The following is a 12,344-nucleotide window of genomic DNA, read 5'->3' on the forward strand; positions in this document are numbered from 1 at the left end:
ATAATTACTAAAACTGATGTAGTAAGTTTAGGTAGGCAAAGGTAAAGGATCAACGTCTATGTTTTCTTCTTATTGTAATGAAAATGCAGCTTGTTCAATAATAAAGCATTATATAGAGCTCGGAAATTAAGCAATTCACGGCTGAATAATATAGGACTTTATTTCCGAAGTTATTTTAAAAGGACAGCTTCGTATAAATTTCCACGACAGTTACTTGCCTGCCTTTTTTCCTAGACTATAATAACAACGTTTTTTAAATGCCATGCAGGATAGTTTTTCTTTAAAAAGCATTATCTTTTTTTGCCTCTTTGTGTTATATGTATATACAACCATCGAATCTTTGTGATATATCTAAAACTATCGAAAGTGTGCGACTTCGTCCGCACAAATCACGTGGGATCCAAAGATTTTTTGGGTTTAAAAGTCTAAATGTTGCCCATTAACATTTTTTTATTCTTTACAAGATAGCCCTTAATTACAATCTCACCTGATGGTAAGTGAAGATGCAATCTATGATGGAAGCGGGCTAACTTGTTAGGAGGAGGATGAAAATCCACACCCCTTTCGGTTTCTACACATCGTACCGGAACGCTAAATCGCTTGGCGGTACGTCTTAGTCGGTAGGGTGGTAACTAACCACGGCTGAAGCCTCCCACCAGCCTAAATTTTGGCTTCGCTTATGTCAGATGGAAAAGCCAGCCTTACGAATCCAAATATAGAAGCTTATAATGAATTCGCAAATTGAACAATGTTTTTGTACGACACGAGACGACGACATTTTTAGCGCGGTTTGAGTGGCAGCCGATGTGACAACATTAATTAAAGAATTTCAAATCGACTTCATAAATTAAAGAGTTGATTGACCCTTGTACAAGCACAACCGGTTTGAATAAATAAATTAATTAGCGATGAATTACTTAGTTTATTGTTCGAGTTTAGTTTAGTACTGTTCTTCTTTAGAACAGACCTTATCTGGGGAAGTAGGTAGGTACTACCGCTACTATAATTTTAGATATAGGTAATTTCAACCACTGACGATCAAGTAAGCTCACATGCCTGCAGCCCTAACGGCTTGACAGCCGATAATGCTGATCGATGTGCATGACATCATGCCGATCGGGACCAATACAACCATGCGACCAAAGTGTAGAGCAATAAAAAAAATATCGTCCAATGTCGGTCAAGTTGTCCCAGTCTTAACTAATTTCATCCCAACGCAGTTAAAGAGATAGCGGTATTTCCGGTTGCACCGCCATTGGTTGAAATATGTATATTTATCTTCACGAGTTATTTAAACAAATAATACCTAAATATTATCTTCAATGTCGAGTTGTGTGTTCAGGAAGTGTAAAAAAAATATACATAAATATATCTATAATGTAAGTAAACACGAAATTGGGCATGTGTGCGAGTAGGTAGTAGTGGAGTAGCTAAATTCGAATCCCTTTTTGTGGTGTTTTTTTAGGCACGTAACATATCTAATAGTATTAAATCTTTGTGTAGCCCACCATACCGCATTAGAGCAGCGTGTTATGCACGCCATTGACGATTAATTATTCTCACCTTTCTGCATCACCTACGACTATCACTGTTCATGTATTGGTCACTGCGTGCATGACGACTCGACTTATGAAACGTCTTCGCTGCCGTTTGCGCTGCAGAAACGTGAAAATAATTGACCGTCAATGGCTGACTTTAGGGACTATATCTCATCTCCTTTGATGAGGATGGCCCAGCTCCGTATTGGCCTTGGCCCTGTCCTGTATTGTAATATTTTCGAATGTTGCCGACACTTCTGTCACAGTAGATATAATAAGCTTCTGTGTCCAAATCCTGCCTCTTCAAATAGGTAACAATAAAAAAAAAGATACCCAACTAGTTTATTGTTTAACTTAGAAAAGTGGCCAGTCATCACGCAGAGGGTGTGTATCGGATAATCTCGTTCGGACGCTCCGACTATCCGGCTTAAAGGATCGACTTTCACATTAGGAGGGCTTAATGATGTGTTGGATTTCCAAGTAAATAGAAAGCATTACTGAACTGAGTTCACTTGCGAGATAAAAGCATTAGCTAAACTAAAACAATTAGCTGTCTATTATTTTTATACTACTACTACTATTTATACGATGGCTCAGAGTCAGTCGTCCGCGAAGTATACTCCGCGTCACGAAACAAGTCCAAGTCAAGTTGGACGCGGCGCTAATGTCTTAATGGCGCTCATTGTCTTTTGTTAATGGCGGTCTTATTGTCATTTGTGTAAGGCGCTGTCAATTTTAGTTCAGGTTTAACCGCGGGACTTCTTTCGTGGCGCGGAGTCTATGTTCGGAATATCTCTGCGTGATTATTGCGAATACAGTAATGAGGATGCGGATCTCCTATCCGCAAAGTCACCGACATAATATCTCAACGATTCCCGAAGCTAAAGTGCCAATGGGTGAGGCACATAGAACCGATGGACGTTGGGGTCCAAGGTGCTGGGTTGGCAACCCCGCACTAGTAAGCGCAGTGTTGGTCGACCCCTCACCCCTCAAGGTGGACTTACGACGTCAAGCGAGTCGCAGGGATTCATGTAGATGCAGGTTCAGAATCTCGATGTTTGGAAGTCACTACAAAAGGCCAATGTCCTGCATTGCCCGTCCATCTGATATTATTATTATACACTAGCGGAGGCGGTTTCCCATTCCCAATGTGGCAATACGATGATAAAATATAGCCTATGTTACTCACTGATAATGTAGCTTTCCATCAGTCTTTTTAATCCATTCGGTTTAGGCGTGACAAGCAAACGAACTTACAACTATGCAAGTTGCCTTATTGGATTTAGAATGACGTTACTTGTCATTGTCGTTCAAACTAAACGTGGTTTGAATCGTCATTTCAGAACTATGATTTAAAATCAGTTGCAAGATTCAACCCATACCGACAAGGCAAATTAAATTGTAAATGTTAGTTAATATATTACTACAACCTTTAGTAAGGAAATAATGAAGCAGAAACTCAACCCTTAAAAAGCCTATTCTAAGCCGGCCGGATAAGCTCTTTCTAGACGTCCGAGCTACCGGATTATGTCCGGCTAAACGCACGTGTAAATGTTAAGCACTGGAATTTGCTGAAGTGTATAATTACTTAAAAGCATTGAAAAAGATTAGTTTTCTCTATCCCATTACGGAGTAACTAAGATTTTAAAAGACTGTTCTATTTATTTGGACACTTACGTTGGATTGTTTGACTCAACAACAAATACATGAGCGTCTAATGATACTTTATGAATTCTTACTAATATTATAAATAGAAAAAGTAATTCTGTCTGTTTTTCCTGTTAACATTTTACAACTAAACCACTGAACCAATTTAGATGAAATTTACTAGAGATTAATTGGACCTTGGAACTTAGTCTACTTTCATCTAAATCTATTCACTTCAATCCACGGTTCCCACGGTATTTGTGAAAAATAATTTCATGCGAAAGTTCAGGTAACCGTTTTTAAATAACTTAATAAAGGTCACATAAAAAGCCTCAATCCCCTGGAACGTAATTTAATATATGTGTGAAGACGTTACATTTTTTTTTTCTGATTGTGTAAGTGCCAAGATTGTGTAAATTCCAGTCGTCATAATAATAGCCACATAGCCACTCAAACGAAACGTCACTGACAGCGGATGATACCTTGAGTATTTAACTCAGACCAATTACATACGGACTTGTATTGAATAAAATGCATACTTTAATAAAGCAGCATAAATGAAAATAAAACAAGAGCTACATGCGATTCCTACGATTTTCCCGCCAAACTCGGTGGTAGTAATTACGGCGACTACATAATAAAACAAATCAAAAAACAAACATAATTAAATGCGAACAAACAACCATACAAACAGCATCCACTCCGGTAAGGAAACAATTCTGGAATCCAAACATTTGTACGACAAAGACTAAATAAATCCATTTCCTAAATTAAACACACTCGGCGCAGTTAAAATCCAAGAAACCGGAAAATAAGCGCATTTGCTCAGTAAATCTGTTAGGTCGCTACAAGTAGTTGGCACAGCGTTAACCTAGGATCAACTGGAGATGTAAGCAGGATTTAATTAAACCAGCTCTGAGGCACTCGGCACCTTATTTGTGCCTGCCTGAAGATAAGGGAAACGATTTGTATTTTCTTGTGTTAATGTTTTTCGAGACCTCGACAAGAGCGGCATAGTGAATTCTCAGAACGCGTACTTACAGTGTTCACCTAAAGTTAATATTATAATGAGTTTTATGTTTGTTAGTAAGAGCATATTTAAAACTATTGGACTATTAAAAAAAAATCTTTCGTCAATGGAAAGCCACATTATCGGCGAGTAACACTGGCTATATTATATCCCCGTATTTCAACGGGAGTGGAAACTACGCGTATGAAATCACATTAACTTATAATATTCTAGAGGTAAAATGTGTTTTTTGGTCTAGGAAGAACCTCCGAATCTAATGGATCGAATTTGAAAATTCTTTCACTAATGTAAAGCTACATTATCAGCGAGTAACACTAACTATATTTTATCGCTGTGTAAAATCGCGAGGTGTCTGACATTTCTATTACTTACAAGGCCTCAACCTTTAAAACATTTTTTTTAAAGAATATTGATAAATTATTTTTATTATGATCAATATTCCTGTTCCCTTCGTAAATGCTTTGTTAGGAGTGGGTGCAACAATAGTCCATCGGGCGGGTATCGAACCACCACCTATCGGTGCTGAGTTTAGCCCCGTGGAGCCATTGAAGCTTTTACTTTTATTTTGGCCAAAAACAATGTCAGGAATATTGTAGAAATTAAAATAAACATATGCATACTCCCGTTAATAATAGTGATATAACTGTGAAATGTTTTATAGCGTAATGAAGGTAATGAAGGTCGCGTGCTATATGCCTCGCATGGTCAGCAGTGCATGGATTTACTCTTGCTTTCAGCTGTATTGTTGTTATCACAATACGATAGCATACATTATGATATACAGAGGAAACTCCATGTAACGTCACTCAATTTAACGCCAAACTCGATAAAGCGTCGACATCACACGGCTTTGATTGGTTTAGCTCGCTTTCCATACAGCGATATACTCTATAAAGTGTTACTCTTACTCTTTATAACGACAATTAAGTAATAAAAAGTACCTTCTAAGTTGCGAATTAGTGAAAACCGCGCAGCTGTCTACGTTCTTTTGTGGCTTTATTATCCTAGCCCGTAGTAAATTCGACTATCGGCATTGTGAAAAAAAACACTTTACAAGAAATTTGTTCTTTTGTTCACAAATTCACGTGTACACTGTCCTTGACCATGACTAATAAGTAGAAGATCATATTCTTAGTTTCCCACTAACTTTAAAATAGTAAACATGGCTAGTAAAAGAAAATCACTGTGTATTGACAAAAAAGTTTTATTCGTACATTTTTCTTCTTTCCATATAACGACCACTTTCTATAACGTTATAAAATGTACAGACCCTTTAGCGTCTTTATATAAATATTATAATTGAAAAAAATTATAATATAATGTTTTTTTTTCGAGTTTTGATCAATGTACTTTTACATTCTTTACATAGACCACAGATAAGTTTATAGTATTTAAATAGAGTACAAAGTACGAATCTTGATTTAGTTTGATGGCTCAGTTTCCCATGTTTAGAAATTGTCCAAAAGATGTGTTCAAATTCCTTTCAAAAGTTAGTTTTTTTAACCTTTATTCAATTGTTTTCCTTAATATTTACGCCCCTTAATTCTTATTTTGAATTATAATATAAATTTTGGATTAAATATATTTCAATAACGAATAATAAATTAGTTAGTAAAATTATAAATATGAATGACAAGTAAATAGAAATGCTTGAGAAAAAGTGGTTTTCAAAAATTTTTATCGCCTCTATTTATTTTATTTTTGCGAAAAATACTCCATCTCCATTAGTTCGTAATGGCTTAGATGCAAAAAAAAAGGTTAAGTGCGAGTCCGACAACGCACCGAGGGTTCCGTACGCATTTAAAAACAATTGAAACTAAAACAAAAAAATACGATAATCTTAACAAGATGACTTCAGTTTGCTCATCTATTACTATCGTACGTTACTATCTATGGTTACGAGCACTAGTCTCTACAGTAAATAGCTTTCCTAGTAATAAATGGATTTACCCGTCTGGCTCTCGGACATCGATCTCTGACAGCGTGACGTCACAGTTTAATGCATTATGCGGTGACGTCAGAAGGCTTTCTCGCTTAACCGACCAAGCATATATCACGGCTTGAATTCCACTTTCGACACCTAAGTTTCCGTCATGGTAGTGACTATGGTATTTATGGAAATTATAACAGAGCAGACCTTTATTTTGCGGTATTTTATATTTAATGCGAATCATCATCATCATCAATAACAACCCATATTTGGCTCACTGCTGAGCTCGAGTCTCCTCTCAGAATGAGGGAGGTTAGGCTAATTGTCCACCACACTGGCATAATGCGGATTGGCAGACTTCACACACGCAGAGAGTCAAGAAAATTCTCAGGTATGCAGGTTTAATCACGTTTTTCCTTCACCGTAGACGTGATATTTCATTTCTTAAAATGCATATAACTGAAATGTTGGAGGTGCATACCCCGGACCAGGTTCAAACCTACACCCTCCGGAATCGGAGAATTAAGAACATAACTTTTCATGCCTAAGGAGATAATACCACGCCGATGTATTTCATTGTTTCATTGACACAATGGTTAGGTGGGGTACATCTGAATTGTAGAACGTTTAACGTAATTGATCGGAAAACAAACGCAGCGAGTGCGTCTGATTGATCGTCCGCGGGACAACTTGACAGCGAAATCAATCAGGGCCACAGAACAGACATCGCTAAAAGGTAACGCCAGGGCACATCTACTAGTATCTAAATACTGGCTCCTTTCTGCTGGCCTATTCACTACTAGCTGACGCCGCGCGGTTTCACCCGCGTGGTTCTAAATCCCGTAGGAATATGGGGATAATATATAGCCTATAGCCTTCCTCGATAAATGGGCTATCTAACACTGAAAGAATTTTTCAAATCGGACCAGTAGTTCCTGAGATTAGCGCGTTCAATCAAACAAACAAACAAACTCTTCAGCTTTATAATATTAGATAGATTTCCATACAGCGATACACTTTCTTTAGGTCTTTCTTTCTTTCACTTTAGGTCTTTAATATCAACCTAATGAAGTGGACAACAAAGTGTCATATACACACTCTACGATATTCACCGTAAGACAAGACATTTGTAATTTGTGTATGTGGATGACATTTTGTCAATTAATTTGTTTTTAATTTTGATGGGTTGATAATTAAGCCCAAAATATAGGAAATAGGCCAGCAGGTTCGTAGAACCTTCTTAGTTAGACATTTAAACAGAACATATAGGTATTTCTGTTGCCGCTATAACATACTAAAAAAGAAACAAATTAAATTAAGAGATTCCCATACAAAAAACGTGTAATTTTTGCTAATTTTTGCTCGATATTAATAACGGCAAAAGGTAGACGTTTAAAATATTAGTACAATATTGACTTAGGTATATTGTTCACCTTCAAAATTGAATACTTACCTATATTTAAAAAAAAATTGTTTAAGGGAGCTCTCTTATAATAAACGCGATTTTAATTTGCCGTTTTTATAAATACGGAACCCTGCGCGAGTCTGACACGTGTGACCACAATCCATAGAAACATAATTAAAAAATAATAAATATAATTCATGAGCAAACCAAAAGAACATTGTATGTTTAGAATAGTTGTTTAGATCAACGGTTTTTGTTCCGTCCTCACGTCCCACATAATATAACGCTCATACTTGTAAGCATATTCAAGTATAACGGTGGTCAAAAGAGGTGAGTACATTTGGAATCCACGGGCTTTCATGCCAAAGGATTGGCGGCAGGCTATTTCGGCATGGCTCTCTTAATGATATAATAAAAAGGGCTCTTGCTACCTACTATAAATATTCCTGCGCTGCGGCCATGCGGCATCCTGCGGGATGATGGCAAGAGACCTGATCGATTGACGCTGGTTCCCTGGGAAATGGGGCGGGCCCTAATGTGGGACGCTACATGCATCGACACATTAGCACCGTGTCATGTCAGGGAGACAGAATCAAGACCGGGAGCCGCCGCAGAAAAGCTGAAACCGGTAAGTGGCTCAAGTATGCCTCTCTGACAGAGAGTTACATATTTGTACCTTTTGCCGTGGAGACCCAGTGCCAAAAACACCGCGGAGAGTTGGCTCGACTGGTGACAGAAGGGCTGGCTCATTTTTTGCGCAAAGGATCAGCTGGCTGTCCAGAAAGGCGGAAATGCAACCAGTATTCTTGCCACCATTCCACATTATTTGTATAGTTATTAAGATAAGTTAGCTTAAGTTCCATATTGTATTCTTTCTCAATAAAAAAGTATAACGTAACTCATGATTTGTAGTAGAATCATCATCAGGAAGTAAGTTATATATAAGAAGTAAATATTATGCCATTATTGGTTAATATGTGTGTAAGCTCCGTGCTGCTTTTCACTTCAACTCCAAAACACGCAAAGTTGGTTTCTACCAAAAACCAACGCAGTAACCCGCACTTGGCCGGTTTTATACTACTTCCCAAAAGTATATGTTGCTTGTCGTTTTTTTAGGAATCCGTAAATGTTTTAAAAGTATAATTCCTTGCTAGTGAAAATGAGTCTCTTTACTTTAAAAGTAATTAGTTCATTAAAACTTCAGCAAAGTTACTTACATTACTGAAGTTTTCATAAACTATGGTCTAATGAAAGCGACAAAGTTAAGTTAGCTTTTGCAAAACTTAAAACACTGAAAATACAATGGAATTGAGAGCCTTTTGACTGTTTAAGTAGGTTCCAAAGTTCAAGCTTTAAGCTCGAATTAAATAAATACTGGTCAGTAACTGTACCAGTAACTCTATCTAGGTGCAGATCTACAAAACCGAACAAAGTTACCGTAGCTTGAACGAACGCACTGTAATACGATAAAATGGAAGCAAATTGAGTTTATGACGGTAGGCCTTTATACATTAGAGCTGCGAGTACCTACTGGGCTACAAAGACATATAGGTAAATAACTTAAGAACTTTGTAGTCTACTTTATAGAGGTGAATTGCATTATAATATCCGGTCATAATAACGACGATTTTGATGACCTTCTTGTCGCGGAGGTGTAAGTGGTGGATTTACAAGACGGAGGTCCTGGGTTCGATCCCCGGCTGCGCTGATTGAGATTTCCTTATTTTTGGTCTAAGTCTGGCTGGTGGGAGGCTAGTTACCACCCTACCGGCAATAACGTACCGCCAAGTGATTTAGTTTTCCGGTACGATGTCGTGTAGAAACCGAAAGGGGTATGGATTTTCATAAAGAATAAAAAAAAACCATAACTACCATAAAAATATAAATTTTTATCAAAAACTAGTCTGTAAGTACATACATAATATCACAAATGCGCAATCTATACTTACATAAAATAGTTTTGAAATCCGCAAGTCGTAACTACTTTTGATTTATTATGTAGTTAGTATATAGCTAGCATGAACATTACAACAGAATACATATGTACAAAATAATAATAATCTGGATTACACGTTTCAAAATATACAAGATTAGTGGACGCCCGCGACTTCGTCCGCCCTTAGACCTCTTTAATCCGGCCCTATCACAATATCTGTACTTAGTAGATACCTACTAACTATAAACTACCTCCCTGCCCAATTTCAGCTTTGTACGTCAACGGTTTTCGAGATTTCGTGATGAATGACCTTTCGCATTTATATATTAAGAGATTGTAGGTCGTGTTATAAATACTTAGATACAATAATATATTAAATATTTTATACGGATAAGAATATTGTTGAGCGTAAATTTTCAGCAGTTGGTATTTAGTTTTTTTTTTTTAATATTAGCCAGTAAAAGAAGCCAATTATAATACGTGATACAGCTCAAGTAATAAAGTTTTATATTAGTAAAAAAGATACTAGGTAAATATCACCCACTTGAAATTTTTATTTCACAAACCATTTAGGACCTTATACTAGTCATCTAGAGCTTTATATGTGTTTTTGATCGTTTTTTTTCCCTTTATATATCCCATAAAAGTGTTAAGTGTCGTTTAATTAAAGCGAAGCCTTTGATGAAGCCTTAAGTGTAATGGGATGCAGTCCAGATAATTCGATACTGTCTTTTTTGCTATCTATATAATATGTACCTATAGCTTAGTATATACTTAGTAGTAGTTAACTATCAGACCTCCGCGGTTTCACCCACACCCTTATTAAAAGCCGGTTCAGTTGTTTCAGACTATTTGTAACAAAAACAAACAAATATTACGTCATTATAAAAATCAAAAACGCAAAAGAACACGTTGTCTTAGTTATTTATTTTGAAAATAAATAACCAGAATCCATAGGTAAAGGTGTCAGACACTTTGAGCTTTTAAGCATTTTTATCCTATTTCACAGACATTTACTTAATGCATTTTAACCGAAGACGAAGACGTGCAAGTATACCAAAGGGGAATGACCAGCCCTGGCCCAGGCCTACCCTAACCACTAAATACTTATATTTAAAAAAAAATCTTCATAATTCTACTATAATAATTTAATTATTAAAAAAAGTTTGCTATAACGTTTTACAACATTTTTAATTCATCTTGAATTTGTCCACAACGGGTACCAGCTAAGATCGTTGACCATACAGCCTCAGTTTTACGATATTTTTTAAAAACTTATGATTAATTTGTTTGTTCGTTTTTTTACTTGTTTAGCTTGTTGGTAACCGAAAAAAAATACAGCTTCAAATGTTACTTCGCCACTTTGGTAAACCGGCGAACAATTTGCCCTAGAAGAGTGATAAAAAAAATTATTTTTCTTTAAAAATACATACTTTTACTAAGCCAATTATTGAACTAGATCATCTCCATATACTTTTATATACGGGGTTTCCCTGGGGTACCTGGAATGGAGTTGTATTGGCCATTTCCCTTTGTATCCAACTGAACTTCAGAAAATGATTCTAATATGGCTTTAAAAGATGTGTATAGTTTTACAGTATAGGCACCATTAATATTAATATATAAGAAAGCTTTAAAAGATTATTGTCAGTCTACAACCAGTTTCCCCGTTAGTTGCCTGTTTTAACGGATCGGTGTTAGCTTATTTTGGCTATAAAAGATTTTCTCAAACTTCAAGCTCATCTTTTAAAAGGTTTCAAACAATGAAGACAAAGTTTCAAATAACGATCGGATGCAATCATTAATTCTACGTCTATGGTAAAATCCGTGAAATGTGTAATCGTTAATTGTTATTTTATACTTGATCGTGTCGGCAAAGTTCAAAATAATCTCTTGGTCTTACTCAATAACCGACAGACAATGGAGTTTTAAGAATTAGTTGTAAACGTACAATAATTATTCTTCGATATAATATGGTTGATGCTTTAATAGTAATCCATTGGACTTATGTCCAAAGTGGATATCTTTTAGCCAAGTTGAAGGGAAATGGGATTTTGTATTTGTTCTTGTCGTGGAATGTTTGATATTGTCAAGTCATGGTCAGTGTAATGTTAGCGCACACTCTGGTGGTCAGTTTGATCACTCGGTTAATCACTTCCACTTGGTTGAACACTGTATCTAATTAGTATCATCGTGGTACGTACTACTGTAACACCGAAATGCAACTCACCCACTCTTATCAGAGGCATGTATTTATAGACTAGTCTGTTGACAGTCTAGGCTGTTGGCATGCAGTGTATGTACACTACAGCCAGTCTCTTAAAAAAAAAGTGTTCATACTATTCCATAACATTTCGAGATTAATTGACCAGAAAGTTTTCAGTAGTTACATTTGTAGAATAGGTTATTGTAGAGCTAACATTTCTTAAGGCAGCTTCAATAAGAGTTAAAGGTGTGTTAAATAAATTATTTAATGAATGAACCAATAAATAAAAGAATGGACAAATAAATAAATTAACTAATGAAATGAATCTATTGACAATCCAAACTTTACAGAATACGAAACTAACCTCAAAAAGTAACCATATACGAATATATTGACGCATAAATTAAGCTTCCAGCTTTAATAGTTAAACATAATTTTACCTTTAGAAAAGAAGCACCATTCACGTCACAACCTGTAACAATAAAACATACACAATAAGTAGGCGGTCGACAAGAACACAAAAAGAAAGTAAACAACATCAATTCACCGCCGCGGCTTCCCTGGGAGTAACCTTGGGTACGCTCGCCCTTGAACTTACGGTTTATTCATATTTCTTAGAACATGAGCTTTTAGAGTTTAGCGAATGGCTACA

General features: G+C 36.3%; 1 protein-coding gene across 6 annotated transcripts in view; it reads right to left on the bottom strand.

Moving 5' to 3' along the window:
* LOC112047239 (protocadherin-like wing polarity protein stan) overlaps positions 1 to 12,344 on the bottom strand; it is a 227,333-nt gene that overhangs the window by 135,767 nt on the left and 79,222 nt on the right. For all 6 annotated transcript variants that reach the window (XR_008250991.1, XM_052882693.1, XM_052882694.1 and 3 more), the window contains one exon: positions 12,133 to 12,164. The gene's annotated coding sequence lies outside the window, so the exon portion shown is untranslated. The remainder of the gene's footprint in view (positions 1 to 12,132; positions 12,165 to 12,344) is intronic.

The sequence above is a fragment of the Bicyclus anynana genome, chromosome 7, assembly GCF_947172395.1.
Source record: "Bicyclus anynana chromosome 7, ilBicAnyn1.1, whole genome shotgun sequence".
Classification (NCBI taxonomy): domain Eukaryota; kingdom Metazoa; phylum Arthropoda; class Insecta; order Lepidoptera; family Nymphalidae; genus Bicyclus; species Bicyclus anynana.